Below are 24,182 nucleotides of genomic sequence, written 5' to 3' on the forward strand. Positions count from 1 at the left end.
TATTATACAATGCAAAAAGACAGCGGTGTTGCCACTTGAAATTCAAACAATTTTAAAAAATCATCGGTATTCAACATCTGATAATACAAACAATATATACTATAATAAGTGCAATGAGGTAACACTGTGTGTGTCTTTGGCACAATAGAAAATCAAGTAACTAAAACCTGATTGCTAGTAGTGGCAGTCTTGTGACCCCAAATCATCCACTATGGTTCTCGTCACCCTACTTATATACGTTTCTGTCTTCAGTGGCTGCTCAATGCCGGACATTCATTAGGGGAAGTGTAAATGTGTCTTTAAGTGGCTTATGATGACTTCCACTGTTCTTTCCCATGTGTTTTCCTGATGATCCCTGTAAGGTGTCGCTGCTTCTTTGCGCTTTCCACCAAAAATGCAACCCTAAGTGTTGCTGTAGCTGTTTCACAAATGACAGTTCTTCTTCCTGCGCCTCACCTTCTTGATGGATGAAGGTAGGGTTTGAACATAATCTGTCCTCTCTCCATATGGATAATTTCTTGGTTCAATCACTGGATTAACCTAGTTGACATTATCCCCTTGTAAGGAATTCAATCACTGGGTCTCTGATGACTAAGACAGAAGAAAATCATAACACCCAGTCACCATTGTTATCCCTAAAGCTGCAGTGTAAAAGACCATGTTTTATGTAACATTAGTTTGAGACTTTGAGGAGGTTTATATGTGTTCCAATGCTTTTCCCTGAGTTTCACGAGGATTAGATAGGGTACATTGGTTCACCATTACCTCAGACCTTCTTTCGGTTTATGTAATGAATGTATTATACAACACAATTTCTGTGAAAAATTGGCTAAAACGCCACAGTGTTTGCAATTGTTTTGCAGGGTAACACCAATCTAAAAATCCAATACAAGTAAGTCACCAACGGTGCACAGGAACATTAATGCTTTAATTAATATAATGTTTTGCTACTAAAAATGCCACAATGACAACATGTCCAACTGGCTGCACCATGTAGACCAGCCTAGACACGTAATAACATATTACAGTAAAGCTTGCAAGGCCACATTTAGACATACCTAGACTGGTTGCACCAAAATGCCAGTCGAAGCAATAACTCTTATCATGGCGATTTTATCACAGATGCCCAGTTAAATAAAAGTCAAGTCAAACTAAGAAATGACTAGACTGGCTGCACCAAAATGCCGCTCTAGCCCCTGATATCACATAGTAAGCCTGCTTAGCCTGGACATGGATGACAATAAGGATTTATCGCACAATCCACAAACACACCCCACTACCCCACACATCCCGTCTCCCTCCCACCCTCTGCCCCAACCGCCAAAATCAGCTTCTCGGCCCAGAATGAACTCCACGTCCCTTTTCCTTATCCCAGTGCTTACAGATGAGGTTCCTTGCCTCGTAGGTAAGTACGGGGATGAGGAAGAGTGGGACTAGGAGTGAGGAAAATTACAGGTATCTAAGCCAGGCATTACCTCCATGTCCCTATGCCTCTTCGCAGTACTTGTGTATGAGTCAAAGTGCCTCATACAAAAGTACTGAGACGAGGAAGAATAGGGATATGAGTAATGAAGATTAGCAATAAGTACCCAAGAGATTAAACACAAGTAGTGGCGCGCAACACTATTGAGCTGGTTGGGCTTCAGCCTTCCTCCCCCATCCCACCCGCCTTGACATTTTGGGTTATGTTGACGACCTGGCTGACCTACAGAGCCGTTGCCGGACAGAACAGAGCACTCTTGGATTTCGTTGTTAACAAAGGCCCAGCAATTACTAATGTAAAGCATTTCCCTCTTAGTACCTGCATTACAATGCATAATTCTTTAAGCAATTGAAATCTTGATGTGGGTTTAGTACGTGCATACCAGGGAAGTGATTGGAAGGGTAGAGAGTGGACAGGAGACCGCTCATTCTCACAGCAGTCCATAATTGGGTGCTTTCAGACTTAAAGGAGATTGTTAACTGCTTGTAACATTGAAGCTGCACTAGAATAATCTCATTAGAATGCATAAAGAAGTTAGATGCCCCCACACAAATAAGTTTGCCCCTCCCCCACCGCCCATGAAGTTAGCACATCTCCTAACACTTGAAGGGTTAGCTCCCCCTAGTGTAGGTTTTGTTGCAACCTTGAACACAAACACACACACCATTCAACATACACACACACACACACACACACACACACCCAGCCACCCATACATTTAAGTGTGTACCCTTACACCATACAGGCACACACAGGCAGCCACCCACACATTTAAGTGTGCACCCTTTCTCCATACATTCACACAGGCAGCCACCCATGCATTTAAGTGTGCACCTTTTCACCATACACTCGACACGCACACCCAGCCACCCATACATCTGTTGTGCACCCTTTCACCACACACTCACACAGGCAGCCACCTATACATTTAAGTGTGCACCCTTTCATCATACACTCACACAAGCACATGTCATGGGGTTAAGGGGAGCCCTAGTACTTAAAAAAGAAATGGGTTATTTTTGAAGTCACTCCGACTTCATAAAGAAATGATTTCCGTTAAGGACCGAACCAAAATAATTTCTTTATGAAGGCAGAGTGACTTCAAAAAGAATCTATTTCTTTTTGAAGTCATAGAGCTGCCCCACTCCATGACATGGAGGCCTCAAGCATAGAGGCTTCCATGTCATGGGGTAGGAGGAACCTGCAAACTTAAAATAGTTTCTTTTTGTAGTTAATTTGCCTTCCTAATGAAATTACTTCTGTTACGGTTACGTAAAGAAATTATTTCTGTTACGTTGTAACAGAAATAATTTCTTTATGAAGGCAGAGTAACTGAAAAAAAACATATTTTTTGGGGTTTTTTTTGTTCAAGAGGGCCCCCTCCCAGACGTGTGCCTCTGCACCGCAAGGGGGTTGGTCAGGGCCCCCTGTTATGCCAGTGCTCCAGGTCCAGCATTCAGTAGCGTGGAGCGACCCTCAGCCACTTTGCCCACCGCAATATCAGACCCAATGACATACAGGGGATGTGGTCCCATATCTCCCCCTAGTCCATGTATGCCCTCCTATTCCCTGAGTTGGGGTCGACTGGGTGATTGTTTAGTGGACCTATGTACTCATCTGAACAGATCTTGGATTTTTGGGATCTAGATGGATGACTTTACCTTGCTAGGAAATAGTAATAAGGGTCTATCAGTCGGACTCCCTATCCATAATTGATTATCTTGTGGGAATCACCCTTATAACTGGGGTAGCCTGGGGTTGATATGCATTGTTTTTGGTTGTCTGAAGCACGGAGGTGATGTGCCTTTTGATTTTTGCAAAGGCTCTGGGTTCCTCCGGGTCTTAGGTTGAGTCTCCCAACCAATCAGCAAGGACAGCATCTTTCTTCTTCCATTGGAAGTCTGGGCCTTCTGCAACCACTCCTGAAAGCCAGAAATGTCTGTCACAAAAATGACTAAAATGACTTCCTCTGGTAGGCTGGGCAACACTGCTAGTTCACCAGTGTGACACCCTATGAGCATAGATGTGAACCCAGTCCTTTGAGCAAATATCCCACTCACCATGGACTCATACAAGAGGCACCACTTGCTGGGATTAATTTGTGGAATGTTTACTACCTGAATCAAGTAGAGCCAAAATTGCTTCTCCCTGATCACCACAAGCATAATACCTTCCTATAAGCATCATGCTGTCTTCTTCTCCACTATGTCCATGGGTTCCTTATTATTCATGTCCATTGGCCCAGGAGGTTGTAGAGTTGGACATCAGCGGTTAAGGTGTCCCAGCTTCCCACAGGCAAAAAATCAGACCTCTCTGGTGGGCTGGTGCTAGCTTTGTTCATCTCCATCGCAGTGGCTCACATCAGTGTTGTGGGTGATAGATGGGGTGGGATGACTCTTCCAAGTTACAAAGGTTTTCTGGTGTTGCTTAAGTTTTTTCCAAAATATTGGAAACCATGGAGTCACAGCCAGTTTTCTTCTTGATAACAGGATTAGGCTCCTGAGAAGCATTCCTTAATCTCGTATGGTCTGTCATTGCTGGGCTCTCAGCATTTCCATGTCGGTTAAAATGACAGTGTCCAGATTGAGCTAATGAGTTGCCTGACCGCATGATGCAAAGATGCCAGGCCAGGTAATTTAAAAATTGCATTTGGATACGTTCTTCCTTGGCTTCTATCACAGTTTCCTGCCCCATCCACTTATCCATCATTTTTGTCACAGCACCCATAGGCATTTCCGATAGGACTCTTCATCTCTCCCAAGCCCCTCGAGTATACTAAGCAGAGATCATCAAATGCTTCTGGAACATCTACATTCAGGACCTGGTAGGCCAGGTGGTTCTCTCCACTTAATAATAGAACAATGTGACCTGTGTGCTGGACTAGTCTGACAGTAGCGATGTATTCAAAATTACAAAAAACCTCATAGTCTCCACCTTTGACAGACTGCTGGAGCAGGAACATACATGGCACTATGATCTGCCATTGAGCTTCTGTGGAAGTGTTGTCTTACCAATGATCATCTGGTTAAGGACACTGCTAAGGGTCACCACCTCTGGGCGTGAGCTCACCATTCTAGCCACATTCTGCAACCCTGGAGCTCCCAGGGTGACCCTGTTCGGTTCAAATTGGTGGAAGGAAAATATTTCTAGAACTGATTTCTCAGGATCTGGCTCTGCTGACTGCTTTCATGAGGTCTTGAGTCAGTACAGGTCTAGCTAGGACTTCTGGTGTTTGATCAGGCCCAGTCATTGTTGCTCAACCTCCCTTTTTCGACCCTGATTAGTCAAGCTCAGATTCCCACCTCCCATAGCTAGGGTCTACCTAGGTCTACCTAGGTCTCATGACCAATGATTAATGTTATTCCCTAGGTCAAAATGGTGTCTGGAGATTATGGGTCCAGCTATGGGGATAACCATGGCAGATCCCACTTGTCAGACTGTAAACCAATTCAGGGACACAAGACAAGACAGGTATGAAGGCTTGATTTTTATTATATTTACAAGGAAATATGTCCATGCGAGGCAAATGTCGGTAATAACCCAAAGTGAAATATGGGTCAATATGGAAATTAAAGTCATCATTGCTTCAACAGGATTTTGTCCTAGAGTCCTCTTTTATGTTCAGGCTTTACACTCTAGAGTATAGAAGCCCTTAGTTCATAGAAATGGGAGGGTAAATGAGAATATATAAAAGTGCAATGTGGTTTCTCCAGTAGAGTCTCTCAATGAAAATCATATCCAAGAAAAAAGTCTCTTTAAAAGTGCCACCAGATTGCCTTGATCTGGCCCCTCTTGAATGTCTAATCAATGCCAATGTTCTTTGTCTATGGGCTGCAGGTTTTGAAAGGTTCCTGATCCTTTGTTGGTTAGGTAGGATGTTCTGGGCATCAAGGGTCAACATGTTCTGCACTTGGCAAAAGTATGAAGGACACCAACAGGACAGAGGTTGAGGTTATGGTTGTACCTCTTCTGTGCTGGTTCTCTCTCCCAGAGTCAGGTTCAGGGTGTTCCCTGTGTGCTGACCATCACCCTGCTCTAAGGTCTTGGTCCACAGGATACCCTCTTTCTGATCACTCTTGTTGCAAGCTCCCTGACCCTCAGTGATATGTCACCATCTCGTACCACCTCTCATTGCTTCCTGATTGACCCCTGGTGTGTACCCCTTCCTGGTTGTGTATAGCAATATGGACAGTGAGGGTGTGAATCTCCATATTACTTCCCCCTAGATGGTCCTGAAGGTCTGTAGTAATAGTGGGCTCATGAGCACTTCTATGACTGCCCACTAGGTGGTAATTGGTATTTGTAGCGTTGGTAATGATGTGAGTATTACTGGGCCTGCCTTATCACTGGGACTCAGCTGCGGTAGTCTGGGGATTCCACTCTATGCCTCTTCCATGTCCAGCATCCATTTGCTCAGGAATGCCCTGCCCCCTTTTTACCACCCACTGTCCATTTTCATCTTCAGTCAGGGGACTTTGTCAGAGCATTTACAACCTTATCTGCCACACCAGAGTGATGCAGCACTAAATGTGCAGCTGCTTCTAAATGTGTGATTGATTACTTTCATTTGTCATTGATAGGTAAAGCTGATGCAAACAGCAACTGTTGTGATTGATGCAAATCCTTCTACTCTCTGTCACGCTTTTAGTTGCTCCCGACATGTTGGCACTATAAATTGTCACTCCACTATAATCACAACATGATGGCAACTCTGTCTGATTACAAAGACTTCTATGACTCTTCTCTGCAACTAATATGTTCTCTCTTTCATCATAAGAAATGGCAAACTGAATTAAAGCCACTCAAAATAATAGCTTCCTGTTTCTAAAGATTTTCTTTGCAATTAGTGTTTTCGGTCATTCCGCCCCAAAAAGTGGCAAACTGAGTTAAAGTCAGTTAATATAATCTCACCCTGACAAATGATCATAGGACTCTTTCTAAAAGCTTGGCATTAATAGTTTCCCTTTCCACAAATAGATGTACCACAGAGTTAAACCAATACATACATGTGTCTCATACCGCCATAGATTTCTAAGATTTTTCTCCACAATGAGTGTTTTCTCTCATCAACACAAAGAGCTCATATTGAATTACAACCAAAAGTATAAAATCTCCTCCTGCCCCTAAAGAATTGGAAGATATTTTCAAGTTACTCACAACTAGCATAGTATTTTCTCTCATCACAAGTCTATGGCACATTGAGTGACAGCGACTAAATATAATCTCCTAATACCTAAAAAGAATATGAAGACTTTCTCTTACTGCAATTGGAATTGTCTCTTGTCACCAAAATAACGCTTAATTACAGCCACTGAATATAATCTCTACCAGCCTCAGAAGAATTACAAAACTCTGTTTAGTCCTTACTAGTATTTTCGCTTATCAAATAAAGATGGCAGACTGAGGTACAACAAGAAATAATCTCTTGCTGCTACAAAACAATTCTAAATCCTTTACTATGGAACAAGTATATTTTCACATTTGTAACAAAAAATGGTAAACTGAGTTATAGTCACAGAGCACAATCTCGTCCTGCCTCCCGAAAATATATAACTTTTCTACACAACTTGTATTTCCTCTCATATATATAGCCCACTGTGTGACAGTCACTGAACTTAAACTTCACTCTCCTTCCAAGAATTAGAAGAATTAGAATCATTTTCTTCTGTCAGAAAACGATGGCAGAGTGTGTTACAGTTTCGGAATTTACTTTTTGCCCCAAGTAATTCCTACACTTTTTCTAGTTGTTTCTAGTATTTTCTCTTCCGACAAAAAAAAACATACTGAGTTACAGCCAAAGAACATAATTTCATCATGACTCAAATTAAGTCCCAGACCTTATTCTGCAACACTTTCTTTCATTCATCATCACAAAAAGACACACAGAGCTGCAGTCACTAAACATAGTTGTACCTGCCCCATAAGAATTATTCTATGCAACATTTTTATTCCCCTCCTCACAAAAAGATGAAGGATCGAGTTGCAACCACACATTACAATAGCCACATGCCTCCAAATAATTCTAGGATTGAGGGCCTCATTACGAGGTTGCTGGTAAGCCGCCGATAGTAGATTGATTCATTTACATAGTTTGGTGTTATTCTACCATTGCTTTTAGCATTTTTATTTGATATTCTTTTTTTAAGCTGATCGAAATCTTTTTTATTATCTGAATTCATTCTGTGTATTTTAACATCTTGCACTGTGTGTTTTTTTATTGCCTTCATTGAGTTTCCCTCTGGGTTGCTCGTAGCGTTCTTTTATCAGTTCCTGCATCGTGCGATTTGAATCAGATTTGCTTACTCTGCACACACTGCACCGCTGCCGTTCAGAACTACAATTCATAGAAATTGTAGTCCTGAGGCACATTTAACTTCAAACCCAGACGCGAACGCGTGGGCGCGAAGTTGCCCAGACTATCTGTGCCAGTCCATGCCGGGCTGGAAAGGAGGAAGTGCTGCACCCTTTTGCTATGGGCATCGCTGAGGTTCTTGCTGCAATTACGGCAGCAAGAGGAATTTATGACACAGTTAAACCTATGAGTCTACCCACGTCGCCCAGGGGACCGATGGTAGGTACTGCCCTTATCAATGAATTGAACGAAAATGCAATATCGCGGAGAGAATGCAAAGCCGAACAATCGGCTGATGAGATAGCCTCCTTCATACCAGTATCCGCTCTAGAGCCGACCGTTACTGAAGCTGAGGATCCCTTAATTGATGGCTGCAGGAACGCTGCTACCTGCAATGGGCCTTTAGCTATAAGTGTGGATGTAGTTGTTGACATATCTCCCACAAATTAATTATTTGGAGCTTCACACCTTGCCCCTCAGATGGAATTTGTGGCTGCTCCAATTGGCTGTAGCAATGTGATTTTGCCGGTAATTAAAATTTGATTTCTTATGTTGAATACTAGATCACTGGTGAACATGCTATAGAGGTGGCAACCCATATTAAAGAAAATAGCATTGATGTCTATGCTATTATAAAAACTTGCCGCTGGACCTTCATTACATCTTGCAATTCCCAATGGGTATGGTATGATAATATATGATAGGAAGGAGGGTCGGGGTGGTGGGGTTGCATTAAATTTTAGATCCTCACTTACCATCTAGGAAACTAAAGGTTACATTATGGATGGGATTGACTCTCTCTGTGTCAAAATTGGACTGAATGCAGAAGCTACAATTAATGTCCTAGTGATCTATAAGCCTCCCACCATGTCTGAGGATTTTATTGCTGGATAGCTGGCCTTACTAGTTTTCTTCTCCCCCTAGTGAAGCCTAACACTAGTTTTCTTGTTATGTGAGATATTAATTTGTGGCTGGAGCACAAAGATGATGTTGCTGCACTAGAACTGCAGTCAGCATTGACAGAGATTGGCTTTGACCAATTCATTCATTCGCCCACTCCATTGCCTAGGGTATACCCTAGACTGGGTTGCTTGACACAAGGTTATGACGAAGGATGTTTCTGTGTCACTCTGCCCCTGGTCGGAATATTTCTTTGTGGGGTTTACTGTGCTAGCGGATTTCCCCAGGAAAGTGAAAGAAGGAAAAAGGATAGGGCTAATGAACAGAACTCTTAAGAATATCTTGGTAGAAAGGATAGAACACCTTCTTACTTCCCTGGCAAACCTCTTGAACTCTGCCTCCCCTGAGGAGATGTCAAGGTCTATCCTTTCTAATTTGGATATAGTTGGGAATACTTTAGAACCGCAAAAGAGAAAAATGCTTAAGGAAGGCACAAAATGAAATCTATGGTTCTCCCCGGAACTGAAGATATTAAAAACCTTAACCCTTAAACTCTTTTATGATTGGAAATTACACTTGACCCAGTCTGCCTTGACAGCATACAAGGTCTCTGCTAAGAACTATAGAGTAGCAGTAATTGAGGCTAAAAAGAGCTTCTTTAATAATAGGATTAACAATACTCAATTAGATACCAGGGAACTATTCAAAATTTTTAAAGAACAAGAATCCACGAATCACACTGATCCAGGTCTGGTGGTAAAGGATAGAGCCTGGTGTGAAGTCATTCAGAATGCCATGCAGGACAAGTTAAAGAATATTAGAGCTGATATCGTCAAAAAAAAGTAAATCTATTTGGAGCAGATTCTGGGAAGCCTGGATGGGTCTTTAATAGATGTCCCCCCCATTTTGCCATTTAATTTCACTGCCATCTCAAGAGCAGAACTGGCATATATTATTAAACAATTAAAGGCCACTAAATGCAAAAATGACCCCTCTGCAGCCATGATTATAAAAACTTGGCCACCTACATTGCTTGCAAATTTGTTAATCAGTCCTTGGAAGTGGGGGTTGTTCCCCAGGACCTGAAAAATGCATGGCTTAGGCCCATCCTCAAAAAGCCAGGCCTTTCAACTGATCTACCTAACGATTTCAGGCCGATTACAAATACCCCTTTTCTCCTGAAAATTTTGGACCAAGTGGCATATAGGCAAATTGCTGAGCATATGAAAAAATGTCCTATTCTGAATGACCATCAATCAGGCTTCAGGGTTGGATATGGGACAGATACGTCTCTGCTAGAACTAAAATCTAGGCTTGTGGACCGCATGGATTCAAATGAAGCCTCTCTGCTGATGTTGTTGGATCTGTCCATTCCATCATGGTTACCAGGTTGGGGGCGGTCACACATTTTTCACCTATAGCAGTGCGATGGATCTCATCCTTCCTCAGCAATCGGGAAAGCAGAGTATTCTACAGAGATGCAGAAGATGCACCCATCAACATTAGTTGTGGGGTACCTCAGGGCTTGTGTACCTCGCCTTGTTTATACAACATATTTACAGTTCCTCTATTTGCCATGTTAGCCCCATAAGAGGGTGATTTTTTACAAATAATACCGACAATATGCATTGTGTCAGCCCTCATTGTGTGATTCCATCTGGGAATCATGATTTGGATGAGGCATGGAACAATAAAATGTATGTCTTGATCGAGACCTGGATGGTCCACAAAAGGCTTGCACTGAATAAAACAGAGTTGTTGGTGGTTGGTTCACCCAATATGTTACAGAAATTGGGACCAGCACATGATTGTTTTCATATAGGAGCCACTAAAATAACCCCTCTTAAGAAAGTTAAAATGCTGGGGGTCATTTTTGACCAGCATCTCAGCAGTTTGGTATTGTCTTGTCCCTGTTACATCAAGTTGTTGGCTCACCTTAGACCCATCATCTCTAAAGCAAATGGCGAGACCATTGCGAGAGCGATTGTGGGAGCTAAGCTTGACTACTGTTCGAGCCTTCTTGTTTTGTATTAACAAATCTATTCGGGTTTCCCAGAACTGAGCTCTAAGAGTGGTTATGGGACCATGTCTCAGAACCAAGACAAGCTCTTCATTGGCAGCCGGTCGATCCTGTTTTCGACTACTGGTAATAACTCAGAAATGTAGGCAGGGAAAAATGCCTGTGTATCTACAGGCTCTCTTATCTAACACAAATACATGGAAGATCACTTAGATCCAGCAATCAGGATCATTTGATGATTCCCAGTTGTGGGACCGCGAAGGCTTCAAAGGGAGCCTTTTACACGGCTGCCCCTGGGGCTTGGAATGACCTTCCTCTGGAGTTAAGAGGCATTGAGTCAATGGAAAACTGAAGACTTTTTTGTTTGCCATGGGAAATAAGCCCATGTCTTATTTTGCTTCTGTGTTTCTTGTTGTGTCCTGTTGCACCCTTAAGCCTACGGGTACATGGCCTGCACGTTAGAAATGTATTAAAGTAAAAGTAAAGTAAAAGTACTGGTGGATTACTGGCAACCTCAGCTTACTGTTTCCGCTGCCCGATATCCCAGTATTACCTGGATATTACAGGCAGCGGAGGAACAATATGTTTCCATTGCCATGGACCACTGAAGCACAAGCACTGTGGTTAACGGTGCTTCTGCTTTAGTGAATTATCTGCTGGTAGTGACCTAAACTACTGGCAGGTCAGGTCTGCCAGTAGTTCACTGCCACTACCAGCGGACTCACAGTATGCCAGTCTGGAAAAGGTGCTGGCAATTATTTCCAGACCAGCATACTCCTAATGACCCCATTCTTTGCAACTGCTATTTTGCATTGACACAATAGCTGTCACACTCATTTGAAGATGCTGAAAATAATCTCCTTCTTCCAAACCATTCTTAAATGTCCCATGCGCTTATGTTATGCAAGGTGGACACTGAGATTCTCTCCACCTCTGGTAGTAGCCACAAAAAGATGGCCTTTCCTATTTCAGTGTACACCCTCTCCATCAACTAAACACTATTTTTATGTTCTACCCCTTCCTCAACTGAATCTTATTTTAAATGTCTACCTCTCGCTCACGTAAAATCTATTTTAATATTCTAACTTTCCCTCAAACAAATCCTATTTTATTTTTCTATTGCTCCTCATCTGAATCCTATTACTTTTCTACCTATCCGCCACCTAAAACCACACCACTAAACTGTGCTAGCAACCTCCTGCCCATACCTACAAGAATGAACCGAAAATACGTTTACTTTGTGACTTAAATCTGGGTTACAATGATCCTGTGGATCACAAAGCTGCTCACTGGACCAATCGCTCCAGGACATTAACTGTTCAACTGGTCGGCGACCCCTCCCATGCACCCTAGATTATATACTGACTAGTAACACCTCCATCGACATACCAGACATGTCAGACATCAGCCTAGTGCCGTGGTCTGACCACTACCTAATAGAATTCACCTTACTGGATCCCAAACTTGTCCTGAAAACAAATTCCATACTCAACAAGACACTGGCAAGGAGCTCCTGGAAGCTCTTGCACAAAACTCTCAAGCCCACTCTTCTGTCACTACTCGCCTCCCTTCACCCCTATTCTGTTAGTCCGAATACCTCACAGACCACTTTCACCAGAGATTCCTACTGATGCTTGACAACCCAACCTAATCCTCATATCACTCTCGGGTCTAGAATCCAGTTAATCTCTACCACTTTATATGAGTTGCCCCAACCCCCAATTCTCCTTCTGACAAGTTACCCAAACTACAGTCCTGGACACTATCCAGTCTCTAAAACCTTTCAATTGCAAGGGTGAATCCTGCCCGGCCTTTATCATTAAACTCTGTTCTGCCACTATTAACCCGATATTCCCTGACTTCATCAATGCCTCCTGTAAGACTTTTGTGGTCCCAGTCAACATTAAGGCCACTTGGGTCACACCGCTCCTTAACAAAACATCTTTGGACCCGGCTGTACCCACTAACTATTGGCCCATCACAACCGTGCCTTACTGCTCAAAATCATGGACCACATTGCCTACTCACAAGTTCAATAATTCCTTGAACACCACTCACTCCTGGGGACAGACAGTCTGGTTTCCAGCCTAAACATAGTACCGAAACAGCCTTACTTGACCTTAAAATGCAGCACAATAGTAATCGGGATCCGGTAACTTTGCCATCCGCCTCCTCCTTGACCTTTCAGCTGCTTTTGACTTGGTGGACCATGACAGCACCTTAGTTCCCACTTTAATTTCTCTGCGGAGGCTGTCACCTGGGTCAAATCATTCCTCAGCAAATGTTCATTGGCAATAGCTCAGCTGACCCCATCCCCGTCCCCTTCGGTGTCCCTCAAGGTTCTTGCCTCTCCCCCACTTTATACAATTCATACACTAAACCACTCCTTGACATCCTCGATGTCCTTGGTATTATTTACACCAACTTTGCAGATGACACTCACATTGTCATCCCCATCTCTGGCAACCACCTTAAAGACTCCATCACAATCAATAAGATGTTCAGCTCCATCCAGAACTGGATGACCACTCAAAACCTTTGCCTTGATGACGATAAGACTGAGCTACTAATAGTTGGATCACCCTATCGCCTAACATCTCTGGACTCTTTGTATTTAGGAAAACACCTATGAAAAAGGAAGAGATTGGGCTGAGGGCCCTGAACCAAGACCAAGACGGTGCCGTTCAGAAAGACATTAATGATGGTCTTGGAGGTTTGGATAGGGGCCAAGAGGACCGCCCACCTAGTGCCACCGCTAATGGGAGAGGAGGAGAAAGGAGAGAGAACTGAGACCATATGAAGGGTCCATAGGTCTGGGGAGGGGACAACAAAGAGGATGCCAATGAGAGTCTGTCTGGAGGAAGCACTGGTGTAGATATCAGCAATAGGGCATCCTGGGTTCGAGACAAGGATGTCCCTCTTGAACTTCCTCCTTCCAGACTTAGTGAGAGGGATGGGCTAAGAGATAGTGTAGCAACTAGAGAAGATGGGAGGGACAGAGAGCACCATAGGGGGTGCAAAGGAGGTACGTGGAGGAGAAGGGGGTGAGAGAAGAGAGAAAGACACAGAGAGCCCCGTGGCACACAACTCAGAATGTGCAGGCGGAGTAGGACGAGGTGGGCCAAGTTCACAACAAAGGAAGACACAGGAGGGAAACAAGTAACTCACAACAATGCATGGCAAGTCTTGAGGAGGGGGGATCAAGATAATAGTAATAACAATAATAATAATGGGCTTCATTATGAGTGTGGCTGTATTTGCAGCACAAATACCTCCATACTCATTCACCGTTTACAGGATCCACTCTTATTGAGGATAGAGTTGATACCCTCTCCATTCTCGAAGAGGTGAACTGACTAAACAAGCCACGTGTTGTTTTGGGCGAGGTTCCAGCACAATCTAGTGCTACAACTATCCCTGTTTTGGCAGATGTAGTCGTCAATCAGCCAAACTCCACTCATCTTGCTGAGTCCACATCCTCTTCAGTTTTGTTATTGACTTGGAATATTGCTGGAGCATATGATAAACTCATGAATGTTGACATTATTCATTTTCAGAACACATACAATATTATCCTCTTAGAAGAAACCTCGGCATCGAATGAAATCACATTGGACGGCTATCATACCCATCAAATCAAAGCGTCTAAGAAAGCTGGGGAAGACACTTAAGCATTATAGTTATCCTTGTAAAAAACCTCTTTAAAGTGTTGTATTATCCCCAGATGTTTTGATCTTACTATCTTACAAGTACTTTTATTACCAATAGTCCACAGAAACACAACTATAGTAGTTTGACTAGATTCAGGAATCCTATGGATGAATTAAAATGCAGAGGTTTGACAACGGAGGGCTGGCTAATTTTGGTTGTCTGCCAGATCACTTTAACTAGATGAAAATATGATTCTATGTTTCTATGTATTTCTGAGTTTTGTATGCCAGACTGTTGCACTTATTCGGTTTGCCTTATTTTCTATATTGGACCAGTAAATTGGGTCTCGGCTCCATCAATGGCTGGCTTCAAAAGGATAATCCTAGAAAGCTTAATTTTAGAGCCCTTAAGGAGTGCTCTACTATTGACTATATTCACATGCCTGCTATCAACTGGCCTGATATTGAATACTTCTTTTAACTCTTTTTCGACCTACTAACGAGTAAGGGTTCAGAAGCTTTCAACAGTAGGTGTTCATTTTATTGGGGTGGCAATAATAGGGTTTGGTATAATAAAGTGTGTAGAATGGCGAACTGTAACCTGATCACTCCTTTAAAAAACTAAGAATCAGAGATAATGGAGATAGCATCTGCACGTGCTATATTTAAGATAGCTGTCATGAGCCGTAGGCTGGAATTGGATGAAGCTGCGTGTTTCAACCTGGTTGAGGCTTCTTCTCAGAAACACTCAAGGAAGATTTGGGACTTGGTAACCAAAGTTCCAATCTGCAGTCGCAATTCAAAAGCCCTTAAAACGGATGTTGATGCCATGTGTGGGTAAGCATGTGTTTATCACTACACATGGAAAATGACAAGGAAAATAAGCAAGATGTGCGGATGATGCATGTACAGTTGAACGCCACAAGTAGTGTAGATCAGGATAGTGTGGAACCTGCAGAATTCCCACTGCACAAAATTAGTTGTGGCATAGAAAAACAGCGTTTAAGCATTACCTCAGTTGTGACACAATTCGAGCAGATTTTTTTTGTGATATGGTTGACCTCGGCGCCCCTCTATTGCCTATAAGCTTTAATGCCATGGTGGGGAAATGCAAGGTAAACACTTCAATGAAGTGGACGGTAATTCAGCCAATGTTCAAAAAAGGGAGGAGAGATAGCCATGTGGCCTACAGGCTCAGCTCACTATTAGATTTCCATTTTAATCTAATTGGAAGAGCTCTACTCATGAATCCGGAGCAATGGGAATGTGACAACAATATTTTTGCAAAAATGCAGCTGGGAATCCTCTCAGGACTGAGGTCTTGTGAACAGGCCCTTAATCTTTTCCTGATTGCAGCAAATGTGTTTATCAACAAAGAACCAATTTGTCTGGCCTGTATGGACTTAAGTGAAGCATTTGATAAGGTCCATAGATCTCAATTGTTGCTAGTAGTCAAGTCACTGAACTGTCCGACTGATATTTTGGATAAACTCATCCAAATCCATCAGGATACAAGTGCCTTTGTGAGGAGCGGTAGACAAGGCTGTTGTATGAAGTATTTTGCAATAAACTCAGCAATTCGGCACGGTTGCGTTCTCGGACCACTGTTGTTCTACCTTTACATCAATGTTTTACATGACAGCCTTCTTAATATGGGTGCAGATGTACCGAACCTAGGCAATATGTCCTTGTCTATTTGGCATATGTCGAAACCATGGTTCTTATAACTATGACTCCTTCATGCCCTTGAGTGTCTCATTAATGGCTACACACCTTTTAAAAATCATTTGAAATGTACAGGTTCACACCACTATTTCCACAGTTTTAGCCTGTCATGTAGGCAACAGACGTATTCAAATGCCAAAATGTCAATATAATAATACCATGGGTGACAGAATTTGATTAAGATGGCATTTGTTTTTCTTCTAATTGAATGGATGACCGTCAAGTACCTAGAAGGAGTGGGATCTCATGTCTCATGAAAATGTGTAAAGCTCAGCCTATGAATATGATTCTGGAGATATACAACATGAAAACGAAAGCCCTCGCCAAATACGGAGCTACTCTAGGGTTTCTCGAATGTCGTCCCTTAAGACAAGATTATCAGCCTTTGTCCAGGACACGTGGGAAAGCAATGTACTGATGAAATCTTCTAACTGAAGGCAGATTGTTTTACCAACTAATACCATACAGGATCATCTCTTGTTGAGTAACTATAGGACAGGTGCATAATCACAACAGTAAAATTGAACTGTCTTCCTTTAGGTGCAGTCACTGCTGTATGGTACAGAAATAAATTGCACCTTGCAAAGATTTACTGCATTTTATGTTTTTTGGGCCTTCCTACTCGTATATTAGATCAAAAACCCTGAAATAAATTTGACAAGATGATGGGTTTACTCATTGCTGTCTTGCTCTATGTTATTTACTAAGGACTGACTGCTCACTAATTGGTTGGAACAAACTTTCCTATCTTCAACAAGACATACAAGTTATGAACTACTATTCATTATCTTAATCAGTATCTGTGGGCTGCTGATGTATTTTCATTGTTTTTGTATTATATGTGTGATTAACGGTTTCCAATGTGTTATGGAATGTTTTTATTCCAAAATAAACGTGAATTAATATTTAGTAGTAAAACCCAGATACGATTTCTCTAGATTCACTTCAATTTGGATCCTGGTACTTTAAGACTTTAATTTATGGTGGAGAAGACAAGTTTATTGTTATAATAATATTTCACATTTGGCTAAAATAGCAAGACTTACACACAGTTCAGACCATCAGGTCATGTCCAAACATATATTAAGATCGAAATTACCTGTGTATACTATTCAATTAAAAAAATTCAAAAGTTGGGTGGCACATTTTGGTGAAGTATATAACAGTATGTTTCATAGAAGGGAGGAGAATCGACCTAATGTGCTGGTTAGTCCAAGAAGTGATATTGAGGATCCCCATATGAAAAACATGGATCTACCGTGCAGTTTACATATGACGATATGATCAGGGCCATTAAGATAGCCAAGTGGATTAGAGACACTGGTATAGACGGGATACTGGAAGATCTTTTTCAAGATAGCATAGAAATGTGGGGTCCACTTTTGACTATTCTGTTTAAAGCCACTCTAAAGACCAATTAATTCCCTGAAGATTGGAAAAGAGCAATAATTGTACCCATATTTAAGAAGGGGTATAGAGTGAGTCCCCAGTTCTTTTGGCCGATCTCTCTTTTAAATACAACTTTTAAGTTATTTGGGAGATGCCTATTGAACATCCTGGAGGATTGGTTAAACACAGAGGTCCTCATTACGAGTCTGGTGGTAGCCGTGCCAGTAAAACCGGCAGGCTGCCGCCGGACTTGTGATGATTTATCGCCGCCTGACTTGCCGGAATAACCGGGACATTACAGCTCCTGCAGTCCGGTAAGTCAGGTGGCAGCATTCGTAAATCCCCATTCCTATTTCAGTCCCATAGGACTCAATGGGAATGGGGAGGACGGAAGCACCGGCATTGTGCGCAACAGTGCCGGTGCTTCCGTCAAAGTCTGCTGGCGGGCAGGACGGCACCCGCCCGCAGAACTCAGAGTGCACCAGTCTGGTAACAATGGTGCTGGTAGGCTTACCGGCACCGTTGTTACCAGACCGGCACACTCGTAATGAGGCCTGAGTCTTTCCTTGTGCCGATTCAATTAGGGTTCCCATCATTCTTAATCATGGCGCAAGGACTAAAAGTATCTCTGTTTATTGGCCACTCTTTGTATATAAACCAGGAACCTATCTTTTTGGCGCTCATGGACCTAAGCACCTAAGCACCACCTTTGATAAAGTTAATCAGAATAAATGATGGCAGGTACTTAGGTCCCATGAGTGTCAGGCAAGTGTCATTAACATACGTATGGTTTTACATACTGACAATGAAGCCTGTGTTAGATGTACTGGTGGTGGCATTGCACTCCTTGGTTCCTAATACAACCAGGGGTTAGGCAGGGATACCTAATAGCCCATTACTGTTTTCTCTGTATATCAATGACTTGCAAAAAGAATTGGTTTATTGTAATGCATATGTTCCTAAAATAGGGGGGTTGATCAATACAGCATTGGTGTACGCCGACGATTCAATCCTTATTGCTCGTACCCCAAGAACCTTATAACTCCTAATTAATAAAAACATCTGTTAAATGGGAGAATTAGATCTGCACGTAAACTCTAAAAAATCCAATTTGTAATTGTCTGTTTCGGTACAAAAAAGAAGATAACATTTCCTACTATGTGGTGCTGCACAAGCCCTGTCCTGAGGTCAGTAATTATCTCAGGATTCGTTGTTCAGAATCATTTATGCAGAAGACAATTTTACCAGGTAGTTATCATTGATAAAACAGTCTATTGGGGGCATTTCCTGCTTCATAAAACAGCATAAGCAACAGCAGATTAACATTATCAAGTCTATTTTTTTTTTGCCCGCACACTAGGGTCTGTAAAATTTGGTGCGGCCATATGGGGCTTTGCCAACCAAGCTATCATTCAATGAGTAGAACATTATTTTCTGAAGAAATTATCAGCTCTCCCAAGTTCGGCTCCAGACTTTGCGACCCATAATGAAATAGGCTTACCTTTTATTCAGGAGGAACTGGCCTCAGAACCAACCCTATTATGGCTTAGAGTGTGGTCTAATCCAAATGATGCTCTTACTCAAAATATTACAACATATCTGCTTTCTAAAAAGGGAGTTGAGTAAATTAAATGACTTTCTAAGCTACGACAGACACTAGGAAGTATTAATGCTAATATTCCCTTCTACTCCCCAGGATTGATAAATGCAAAGGCAAGGCAACAACTGAAGAAAAGGTTAAACAGTGGGTAATGGATGACAGGGAGTACATCAAAATCCAAAACCCAGCAAATAGATGATTTATGATACTGGCAAGTAATACAACAAAATCTATTTGATGTGGACTAACAGTAAAATAATGAGAGCTCGCTTTGAGTGCCTATTGCTGATTGAAACGCTCAACAAGAGATCAAGTCGGAGGTTTGAGTCAAGATGCCCAATGTGCCAAACAGATTTAGAGGACATGGCACATTTTTTCTTGTTTTGTCGGGCCTGTATTATTAAGAAATATTTTTTGGTTCCCCTATTTAAAGAAAATATATGTGAACAGTATTTTCCGGCATTGTATTATTTGTTGACTGTGGAATCCCCCTTAAAGGCATGGGCCATGTCACTTTATATTCGAGAAGCATGGAGACTTTGAGAAAAGAAAAGGAAGATAGAGGATTGGAACTTACTCTTAGCTGCCGCGTAGTTTTGTGTATTTTGGTTCTAATAATTAAATTAGTGAAATAATGTATAAAGTGTTATCGTAACAGACATTGTGAGATGGCTTGTCTGTGGTTAATATATAACTGATTTTAATGAACTGTTTTAACAATTGTATTTTACATTCCAAGTATTTGCGTCTGTAAATTGTATTTATCTTGCTTTTATGGGTACTGGATAGACATAAACAGAACATTTTGATTATGTCCACAAAAAATAAAACAGACAATGTAACAGATATGTGATTTTTGGTAGGATAAGAATAGCAAGCTAAAAGGACCTCTCCACATGACCCCTGTCTACGAAATACATATGTATAAGCCTTTTGTGTACAATCCAGGTTCCATGATTGGGACATATTGTTTAGTGTTCACCAAAACACTGAATTTGTGTTCTTTAGTCAAGAAAATCCTTGAAAATGTGTGTGTGCACCGTCTCCAGTCAGGCATGCCCTGTCCACTAGCTGCTAAGTGTGACAATACCATAACACTTTATGCAGACTTAAGGGGACTTAACTGATACATTCTCATTGACTACCACCTGCTCCCCAACATTGGGGAACTCCTATGCCAAAAGCAAACGTTAGGGTGGTTTACACTCTAGACAGTAGGAGAACCTACCACTAGGTTGAACTTGTGTAGAACCCTACCAACCTCATAGCTTTAGTGGTAGCTTTCAGCATTTTTAGGTCCAAGAGTATGGTGTTTGGGTTCATCTTGGTGGAATCCGTATTCCAACGCCTAATTGAAAATGCCTTTTCTGGTATATCTAAGGTTTTCTTTTTGCAATGACATACTGGGTTTCATCAATACTATGGGAATTCTGGAGTGAGGGAAAAGACCAGAACCATTTGCATGCTTGTTCTCTCATTCTTAAGGTAGAGGAATGTTGCTTTTATGTAGGAGAATTTGACTATTTAGCCAATACCCAAGTACCAGGTGGGGTAAAGCCCAAGCATAGCCTTCTGCAAGGCTAGAGGCAGCTGTGACTGCCATGTGCAAAGGAGAGGTATTTGTATATTTGGGGTGTGTGAGTAGTACATGAAGTTTCAGAACAGATTTGCAACAATCGTAGAAATGATGCTCAGTTTATTCAAGGAGCCATCTCTTTCCAATGAGAAGCTTAACAAGAGGAGTCTGTGCAATTAGTCAAGAGCAACATTTCAACCACACCCCTTCTGAGTCATTTTGAAACTGCCAGGCATTGCACCCTCACCGTGGGCACTAGCACTAGGCACATGGGAGCTTTTCTTTCCTAAGAAAGGACCTGACCATTACTTTACCTCGAGCTTGCTAACTGAGTTTGAAAGAAATGTTTCTGGGCCTCATTACACGGATGGCGGTGAACCATGGCGCTATTAGCGCCATGGTTTATGGCAGTAAAATACCGGCACCGGTAAACCCTTACCACCATCCGTGTAATGAGGCCCTCTGTCTTCGAACGTGAAATGCTTATGTGTGCATGGATGTGGTACACTTGCAGCAATTTCTGTGGGGGGCTGAATTCCCCCATAGAACACATTTTACACCCTAGATTCATGTGCTAAAAGTGGATGTCTACATGCCTCTCAGGATAGCGTCTAGAATTGTTGTTTGCCATAGAGCACAAGGCAGGCCACTCAAATATCATTGTAGACTGCCTGTTGAGATTGCAGCCTGACAAAGGTAGAAATGATGGGAATATCCCGGTGTGTGATTCACTTGAGTGTGAACTAGTGGGAGAGGCTCCTCGGTGGAGGAATGAGCAAAAATGGAGAATGAGGACACACCGTGAATTGTGGCAAAGACCACAGTTTTAAAGGGGCAGCGATAATCTTTGCATAAGGCAACCTAGAAAAGTACACTAATGTATTCACAAATAAGTTACCTTGCCTCGCACCTGCCTGAGTCTGGTCCCTGTGGTTTAAGCTGTGGTTTAAGCTGGTCATGATTAATTACCTACTGACATAAGTGCCCATTCATTTCTATTAATTTTTCGAGGTATTTTATAACAAAATGTATTTCAACGGCCAATTTGGTTTCAGAGTTACCACAGTTTCTCAAGTAAAAGTTGTTAGGGCAGACATCCAATTGGGAGAAGGGCTGCACGTAAGAGCCAATTGACAGCAATGTCGATTGGTGTTTCACATGTTGGAGATAGTCATAGTATTAATGTGCATTGTGGAATAATTTCATAAAACATATAATGAACAGAATTCATAAAATACAATTTAATCATCAAAAAATGCTGAATAATACAATAAGAATATATACAATAGAAATACAACAATTTAATGCAGCATGCCATTAACATTATTCACATATAAAATGCAATTCATTTAATCACCAAAAGAAGACAAGATAATTCAATTGTAATGACTACAGTAAAATATATATGTAAGCATTGGTTCAAGTTTTAAGTTGCTTAACAAGCAGTATTTTAACACGGCAAGAACAGTTTTACCAAAGAATAACATTTTGTAATTAAAAAAAATATACATTCTTATACAGCTATATAATTATAAAAACTTTACTAATATTGATGACTCAGCAACTTATCATTACTGATCGTGTGAGGAAGGAATGTCCTATTAACAAGACATATCTAAACAGTAAGCCCTGAGGGCGCATGGGGGACATTACCGCGTCAAGTAAGACCTTGAGCCCTAGTTAATGATGACCCCGGGGGAATTATCTGACACGGTAATGCCCCCATGCCCTGGCGAGGGGCTTATTACTATCAGTATCCCGGGTGCACTTCCCGGGATACTAACAGCACAGGCGAGCGGAATCAAAGGCAAGGGGGCTTACCTTCATCATCTGGAAACCGGCGCTGTATCCGGAAGATGGTTACCTGGTTTAGAGACTAGAGTGGTGACTTGACTAGAGGCACAGTTAGTCAACAGAGGCCATGTTGGGAGAGTGGAAGTTGCGGAAAACACCGTATTCGCAAATGTGCCCATAATGATTAAAGTTGGAGAAGAATTGAAACAAAAAGATTTTAATGAAACCTTACTTTTATGCAAGAGGAAAAAGAATAGGGCAGAACGTGACAGTTGATAGAGAGCAAAGGTTGCAACATTTGGGAAAAATTGAAAGATTGGTAAATATGCCTTTAGGTATATTCGGGAACACATAAATAGACTTTCCAGGGCACAGGTTGTTAGTTGGAGTTAAATTGAACATTCCCTAGAAAAGTGAGTAAGCACTTAGCAAATTGGGGAGTGCAATGATTAGCAGAAAAAAGTAATAGAAAAGGGAAGAAAGGAAAAAGAGGCGGGAGAAGGGACATGGGTTGATGTACAGGGTGAAGTATTTGCAATAGGCTCATTAGTTTAGATTCATTGCATGGAGGACAGTATTTCACTTTTCTATGGTGCAGGATTGATGACAAGGCACTTCCTTCAATGGGTTGGGGTTGCCAATTGCTTTCGATGGAGGCTGTGTTGCGGTGACCAGTGACAGACATGATCTGCCAAGTTAAGAGTACAGCATTAGAAAGAAGTTGAATTGCAGTGGTGCCAATGCAGTGAGTAGTCTATATAGCACTTTGGTGTGCATAGTGACTGATTTTAGGCATGAATGTTCCAAGTGCATTTTTGCCCAAAGGCTGATTGGAGTGTCAGCTTTTTTCATGAGAGAACTTTTCTTTTTCAAGTCTGTGGGGTGCAACAAAGAAGCAGGATGCATCAGGAGGCAGCTTTGACATATACCAGAGAAGGGAATATACAGGAGAGTCAGCATCACTGGGGACAGCATACCTTCTGCCGCGAAGGTCACTGCTGTGCTTTTCTAGAAAGGAGTGATGGTTTTTTGTCAGTTAATTGAAGTTAAGCTTGTACATTGTTTTCCATTTTCGTCTGTAATTACTTAGAAAGCATCAGCAGGCAATAACCGGAGGCCTATGCGACCATGGTGGTTAAAACGAATTTGAATATCAAACCACACTTTGAATTGAAGTGTGTCTGGAAAATCGGTGTTAAATATTTTGGATGTGTGCAGGTTCAGGAGGTCAGTGTGAGAAATTGGAGCTTTGTGCATAACCAGGTCCTTTCTGGCACGTCTGAGACACTTGATTATGCTAACAAAAACCTTGTTAGCACTAAGGAATTGTCCATTGTGCATGATGGTAAAATAGAGGCTCTAGGGAGGATTATTGAGACGACAGTTGATCGCTGAGCGAAGAGAAATCAAGCTTTGACCGTGCGTACCTTTACATAGAATTGACATGGAAGAGATGCTAAAATCGGAACAAGTTCATGCTCAAAGGATTCTGAGCGCCCTTTTTGCTTTAGCCAACTTTTAAATGTATCCACTGCCCATTTGGTGGCACATTGTGTATTTTCTTCCATTTTGTTTAATTCTATTTGGTTTAATACACTGAACACACAGTAGTGAAATGATGTAAATGTAGTGTCCACAAGAGGGGGCCGCACGTACCATCTACGAAAATGACTCAGTGACATAAGATTCACGT

The sequence above is a fragment of the Ambystoma mexicanum genome, chromosome 6q, assembly GCF_040938575.1.
Source record: "Ambystoma mexicanum isolate Mex_15411 chromosome 6q, UKY_AmexF1_1, whole genome shotgun sequence".
In the NCBI taxonomy this organism is placed as follows: Eukaryota; Metazoa; Chordata; class Amphibia; order Caudata; family Ambystomatidae; genus Ambystoma; species Ambystoma mexicanum.